Source organism: Myodes glareolus, chromosome 2 (assembly GCF_982192425.1).
Source record: "Myodes glareolus chromosome 2, mMyoGla1.1, whole genome shotgun sequence".
NCBI classification, from domain to species: Eukaryota; Metazoa; Chordata; class Mammalia; order Rodentia; family Cricetidae; genus Myodes; species Myodes glareolus.
Genome location: NC_142027.1, coordinates 12,014,652 through 12,022,761, shown reverse-complemented (window position 1 = coordinate 12,022,761; position 8,110 = coordinate 12,014,652).

Sequence of the window (8,110 nt, the reverse complement as noted above, 5' to 3'; positions counted from 1 at the left end):
CCTGAGATGGATGCTGGTTAGAATCTTGCTGTTAAGCCACAGTCACAAGGCGATACACATTAATGGAAATGGGTTAAATCAAGATGTAAGAATTAACCAATAAGAGCTAGAGCTAATGAGCCAGGCAGTGTTTAATTAATACAGTTTCTGTGTGATTATTTTGGGTCAAGATACGTGGATGGCCAGAAGGACAAGCAGCCTGCTTCTTCCTGTTACAGTGTACCAGTAACTTGACATGCATAATTCATCTAATTCTCCTAAAGTTGAGTATAAACGAGTGGTTCTGTGTTTGTGTGTGGGGATTTTTCAACTGTAGACGTGGAGAAACACCATAATCATTAGTCTATATGCAGTAACTCCTATGAGTTATGAAATTAACACTCAAGGTCTGACTTCCACTCTAAACTTCTTTTCTGAAACTCCCTCACTCTTTCTTTCTGCTGTACTTGTGCTTCTGAGTATGAGTATTCATTTTCTTGTGTCACATATTCTTATTAATACTTCAAGAATTTCTTATGTTCTATTTTGATGATATTCCCCCCTCCATTTCTGCCTTTCCATATTCATCTAACATCGTAAACACTAAAAAATATCAAAATTAAACACATCATTTGTCTTTACTACTGCTTATAGATTATTGAGTGTGTGGCCATTCAGTGGAGCTTGTTAGACCTACGAAGGATCACACCCTTAAATAAAACTAACTCTTTCTTTCTCAGAAGTTGTCAACTACCAGTACTTTCATGTCACTTACTCTCTCCTTGCTAGGATTTTTTCTGCCTTGAGCTTGTCTAGATGTATGTGCAATTGCCCTATTAAGTCCCCCAAAGCACTCTATCCTTGAGGTCATCTACTACCTCTTATTCTAAGTATGAAGTATAAAAATTATGTATCCTGAATAGGCATCTTAGCAGATGAAATGATTTAAAGGTGAATAAATGAGCAAGGTCTATGAGTTCACTCTGTCTGAGATATTATTAGAAAATTCATTCTCTGATTCTTGCAAATATTGGTTCCTTCAGGAGGCAGAAATATATTTCTGGGTTGGAAGAGCTACACTCCGCCAATTGAATTTGGATTCTGCTTCTTTGAGATAACACTTAGTCCTCAAGTGGAACAGCTGGTGGAGAGAAAGGTCTTTTGTCAGCAAGTTCCTTTGTTGTACCCTTTGCTTCATCTTACAAGGGATGGGAAGAAACAAGAAATCATTGTAGGGCTCTTTACAAAGTGTCATCCTTGGGACTCCAAGTTTGGATGCAGACCAAGAGCAAAGAAAATACAGGAGCAAAAAGAGAGCTAATTAAGGATCTGATGGCAGCAGTTATTTCAGAATCTGGAGTGCCTCATTAGAATGGTCTGTACTTTGCAGGTGAATGGTGTTCTGTCTGGGTGATGGAACCAATGATTTTCATGCCAGGACAACTCACTGAAACTACACAGAGCACACTTAAATACTGAGAGCTGATTTCTATGTTAAATAGCTTATTTTAAAATAAGGCAACCTTTTCTATTTCTTTATGGTATACATGAAAAAATACAGTAGGTGTTATTGTTACCTGTGCTGTAGGAAAGACAAAGAAGAGGGGAGATGAGGAAGAAAGGGAAACTAGGTGGAAAAGGGGAGGGGTGGGCTCTTTAGAGTGGATAACCTGCAGGTTTTTAGTTGTGGCCCTGGTTATTAGTGGACTGGAAAGCTCTGGTTGGCACTTGAAATTGGTTTGTGAAAGGTCTGCTTCATGGAAATTGATAGAATACTCCATGGGTAGCAGATCTACATTATCCTTAGAAATAAAATTAAGGAAACAGAAGTGAGGACCTAGAAATGTGTCAAGCTGACATGCAGGCCTGTGATCATGAATCAGGAAGGATCTAGGAGTAGTTGGGGTGGAGAAAATATGATCAAATGTATCTAATTCTCAAGTAGTAAATTTTTAAAAATTGTAAAAGATTATGTTAACGGACTTTAGTCAAAAGAGTATTTAGAGGCAGCAGACAAGCCTTCATAAGAGAGGTGTGTTCTTGCTTATCACTTGCATTCAAAGAGATCTCACAATGCAGGATTAAGTCAAACAGGACATAGGAACACAGACTTGCTGGCTACCAGCAGAAATTTGGTAGAAATCATATAATGGAATTCATAGAGCCCACAAATTTTGAATAAGGAATCATTTTTTTTAAAAGTTAGGATATGCAATGGGTTGCTGGTACTGCCATAGAAGATTATAAAGTAGACAAACAATTGTCTCTTAATTTAAAAATCTGTGGTTAAGTCTGAGATCAAGATGTCTACAGTTGTCTTTTCTCAAGGAATTGTGGATTGGTTCTGCACAGCTTCTTTGGACTTGACTTTTACTGCCCATCTCTTTAGTTTTTCCTCCAGGTTTTCTTTTATGTGTGTCTTTCTCTGTGTTAAAATATTTCTCCTTTAGAAATACGGTTATATTGTATAACAACCCATTTACTGACCAACATTTAACCTAACACCTTTTTTAAATAAATAATGTTGTAGCCTGAGAGACCAGGAGAAATAGTTGAGCATAAAGAACTTAAAATTTGATAAAACATGATTTGTTTTGTAGTGATAAAAATGTTATCTAAAATTAAGAAAAGAAATGCTTTAGGATGTTACTTAGATACTATTCGCCAGTTTTAATTTTTCTTTAACTTAGTGATAAATTTTTCATAATTTTTTCCATAAATTTTGTCATAAAGAGCTTTACAAATGTTTATCACTAGATGTTTTATGTGAGGAATACATGATAGGATTCCTGGGGGTGTTTGATGCTTCATTACTCATATCATTGAATTGAAATTGATTTTCCCATTTGAAGATTTGACTGAATGCATTTCTTTCATTTAGTTAAGAGAGAAAAAAACCGTATATCTTGTGTAGTTTGTGACAATGCTGTTTTCATGATTGATAATCAAGCAATCCATACGCAACATCTCTATGTTTCACTGGCCATTCTTGACATATGTAGCAATAAGATACTTGGGTGTTAATGTTTATTTTCTGGGAACCAAGCAACAAAACCTCACAGTTTACAGAGTAATAACACTTATTTCCAACTATTAGCAAGGGAAAAGTATAATGGTAATATGGAAAATGGCTGCAGCCATCATTTTCATAAATGTATTGAAAATCTACTGAGACCCTGTATTGGCAAAGAGATTGCCCTTTCCTATGAGGTCATTTACCTTGTGGAGGGTGAAGATGAAATGCAAAGCTGAGGTCCCTGGAACACGGCCAAGAATAAACTAACTCAGACCTATGGGGGCCAGTCATACATAATTGTACCAAGGTCATTGTCAATTCCAAAGACTACTGAGGTCAGGAGTTCATGCTGCTTATCATGGAGAAAGCTAAAACAAGAACTTTAACGCATAGGGTAGATTCCCAGTTCTGAAAGGATAGAAGAGGAGGAGAGCGAGGAATAGAGTCTGTCTGTTGCACACAGCACAAAATCAGAGTAGAATGACTCTATTATCCATAGTTTACTGCACGTTTCAGACTAAAGAAGAATTCAAAATGTAATCAACAAAACGAAGTGACACATGCTTAAGGATGTTGTTATTCTAATAGCCCTGACTTGAACATCATCCATTATATACCTGTACGAAAAAACACACTGCACCCCTATAGATATGTGCAAATAGTATGTGTCAATTATATGTAACATGTATGATATATCTGAACAAAATGTCCTTGTCAAACATTTTACTATATATGCTTTTTGTATGAAAACAAATTTGATCATAACCAAAAATAAAAATAACCCATTAAGAAGTGAATTTCAGGCGTGGAAGGTTCTGACTATTGGAGCTTTTCTTGGTCTTCAGTGTTCAGCAGACACTGAAGTGTTCTTACCCCTGAAGTACCTCCACCCCTGTTCCCCTACCTGCCACAAAGCTCTGTCAGTGGAGAAAGAAGACATATACCCAATGTAGGGGAAACGGAGATCTGTTCTCCTCTGAAGCTATTCCTATCTAGGAAGAGATAAATGGGAAGTATCCTGCTGAGGCTTCTGATTTCAACCCTCCTAAAACCCATAATTATATTGAAAATTCCTTCCCTCTTGTTCTGTACCATCCATGTACTCTCTCATCTTCTCCCCTTCCTCCCTCTCCTTCTCCCTCCTCCCCCTCTCTCCCTCCTCCTTCCCCATACTCCCTGTTTTTTTCCACATTTTCCTCTCTTTCTCATCTTCCTCCTTCTCTTATTCTTCTTCCTCCTGCATCTTCTCCCCCTTTCCCTCTCCTTTCTTCCTCCACCACTCTCTTCAAGATCACCTATCTTACTGTGATAAACACGGGCAGACTAAACATGGACTTGCTCTCTGTGCTGATGAAACTTACCACAATTCTACGCAATGGCATTTAAAAAGAGGAGCAGATGATGACACCCAAGTGTCAGTAAAGGTCAGATTCCCCAGAGTGCCAGAGCAATAAAAACCTTCAGACAAGCAATGTGTCATTGTTTCTTCTAAGACCAAGTAGAATACAGTTCATGGTTCTTCCATGATCCCTGCTCAAGCATCTTGCTTCTAAATAGAAGTTACAAACATATTTACTAGATACAGCCAACCTTCCCTCAGCTGCCCAACAAGAATGAAGAAATGCAAAATACTCGATATCGGGAGAATCATCATGTTTTATGTCACTTGAGACACCTACAAAGCTTCCCTTTTTTGTTCCGGGAATCCTTGGAAAGCCTACTGTACACCAGGATTTCTTTATATATTAGTCCTGTACTCTGAATACTATTTATCTGACTTAGAACCCCAAAGCTCTTTATATTCTGCCTCCCATTCTCAGTTGTCACAGTGTGTCAAAACTGCTATTCTTCTCTCTGGTATTTATGGCTAAAGGAGTCATTACTTGCTATCAGGGGGCCTTCTGCACCGTGTCATTGGGTACTGACACACAGCCCCTGTTTAAGCTCTGAGATATTAGATTTCTAAGAATGGATATTAATGCTATACATCCATCTTCCACATTCTCAAAACAAGAAGATTGTTATTAACTGCTAGACCTGCACAGCCACGGGAACAGAGGGTGTACCATGTTGATATAGAGAACTACCCTTTACAACAGAATCACCTAGTTACAAACAGAAATTAGACACATTTTTTTCAAATTTTGACTTTGTATTTTATTGTCTAGGACAGACAAATGCTGAGCAGGTGTGGCTAGGGAGTCAGGAACACAGTGTCATTTCTGCACTGTAAGGGATCTTTTATGGGACTACAGGTTAGATGCTGACCCTATGACAAAGCAGAATGAAGGAAGTCATCTCCAACCACTGTGAGATATCAGAATCACAAGTACAGCAGTGATAGTAGGTGGGAATGTTTCATTTTGTTTTAAGGCCTCTATTTATAATTTATTTATTTGCTCTTTTTTTTGACTTATTTTATAACCTAAATGACCCATTGCTAATTCTTCAGCATATTCTATAGCAATACTACTATCAACCTAAACTTTTAGCAACTCAGATTCTACTGGTTTATGAACTATTTTAAGTCAGAATATCTAACTGCAAACCACTAAAAGGTCTAAGGAGCAGTCTTTGAGTATAAGAAATGCAGACAGATGGACAGATAATTTGTGTTAAGGCTCTTGGTTCCTATCCTATTCCATCAATGCAGGCATTTTATTTTAAGCATGGAAGACAAATAAAAAAGTATTTGTGTTTCTTTCTCTACAATTTCTTTTTTATCATTCTGGTTAAACACAAGTCCCTTCATTCTGCCATTCATTCTTTTACCAAGGATAGAGATGCCAATGAATACAGTGACTAATAGTGAGTGGGGTGTAGTCTTGGATCTGAGAATAATGAGGAGTGCTTAGAGTGGCTAGGAGAAATGATGCATGCACCCTCATGCTTGTGCTGGGCTCCAGACAACCATGAGTGATAGCAGCAGGTTAGCATGTTTTAAAAGAAGTCTGAAGTGCATATCTCATGTGTATTCTTTTAAACTTTAAGCTATTCGTATAGTTTGGAGTTTGGCAGAAAGCTCATGGGAACTACATGTATAAGAAATGGACGGTGTGCACTGGATTTGATATAGCATATGATTGTGCTCCTATACTCCCATCATGCTGAAGGGAGGAGGATAGGGTGTGTGTCAGAATGAACATGACACTAGCACATACCTGAGAAGACAGCCACAATGCTGTGCCATGACGGGCAATTACGCTGACTTGATTAATTTGGTTAACACTGTGCTTTCCTTCAATGATTGAAACTTACTCCTAATTGTGACAGGATATTTGCTTTCAGAAGGATTTTAGAAAGTGTTGATTTGTAAACAAAATTCTGGTCCTAGCAAGAAACATAAGGTGAACCTAAAGAAAAACATATATAGACCCACCTGGAAACTGGAAACAGACAAAATCACCTGACAAAATTGGGAGCATGGGGCAGGGGGAAGAAGGAAGGGGAGAAGGGGAGGGTTGAGGAGAATTTGAGGGAATTGGATAGTTGAGATTGAGGAAGGACAGATATGAGAGCAAGGAAAGAGATATCTCGATTGAGGGAGCCATTATGGGGTTAGCAAGAAACCTGACTCTAGAAAAATTCCGAGGAACCCACAAGGATGACCCTAACTAAGACCCTAAGCAATAGAGAAGAGGGTGCCTGAAATGGCCTTGCCTTGTAGTCAGACTGATGATTATCTTAAATATCACCATAGAACCTTCATCCAGCAACAGATAGAAACAGAGACAGAGTCCCACATCGGAGCACTGGACTGAGCTCCCAAGGTCCAGTTGACTAGTGGAAGGAGTGAGAGTATGAGCAAAAAAGTCAAGACCATGAGGGGTCCACACATTGATATGGTTTGTCTGAACTAATGGGAGCTCATGTACTCCAACTAGACTGGGAGTGACCGAGCATGGGATCAAACTATTCACTCTGAATGTGGTTGACAGTTGGGGAAACTGAGGGGCCAATGACAGTGACACTAGGATTTGTCCCTACTGCATTTATTGGCTTTTGGGGATCCTATTCTCTTTGGATATATACCTTGCTTAACCTAAATGTAGTAGGGAGGGCCTTGGACTTTCCACAGGGCAGGGTGCCTTGGCCTCTCTTAGGATTGGAGGAGGTGGGTTGGGAGAATGTATGGACAGAGTGGGAGGAGGAGAGAGAGTGGTAATTTAGGTTGGTATTTTTAAGTAATAATGATAATAATAATAATAGACTTTTATCCCAGTTGCTAGGAGCCTAGAGAAAGACATTTAAAGATTTAGAAGCTTATAAGATAAACTTTAAAATATTAATTGTTAGGTGCCTTTGAAGTTTCTTGTCACTCAAATCATGTAGTGAAGTTTTTAAACAAATTGCAATTAAACAAATTTTGCAGAACAGGCTCTGCTGATTTCAGTGTCTGTCACTTAACCCTATCACATTTTCATTGAATTGATTCATAATTCAGAGATGGAAGACATGACATTGAACTTTTAAACCACTGATGTCACATATTTGACCTTTGTTGGATGACATCACTATATTTGTTCTGAATTGCTAGGAAACATAGTTATATTCAAAACTCACAATGACTCTCTCAAATACTTTATTATTTCTTGCTTTTAGTTGGAAGTAATAAGAGGCGAAGTTAGGAAGAGGAGCAACAGAAACATACAGCCAGAAAAAATATCAAAATGAAGTTGAGTCCTAGAGGGAAACAGTGCCACAAAGGTGTGTGGGAGGAGACGAGATACTGGACCAGCCATGTAAATACAACAATTCAGAAACCTGGGGCTGGTGTCTGAGATGAGTCACAGTCAAGAAATGAAGCTTGCAATCCAAGTTTTGCCTTTCCTGGCCTTTCCAAGGCTCTAGAAAGGTGAAACAGGAACCAGAGCTTTGTAGCAGCCCAGTCATGGGTCCCTAGTTCATGATCAGGTCCAGAGAGTGACTTGTACTGCTAATACTAAACACATCTTCCCACAGCCTCAACATCAGGTATCTTTTACATAAAATTATTGAAACTGTGAGGGTGTTCTGCAACCTGTCAAGAGGTCCAGCCAATACAGGTAACATCCCTATAGTATTTCTCCAGAAAAGAATGAGCCTCGCTTGGGAACAACACTAGATATCTATAGG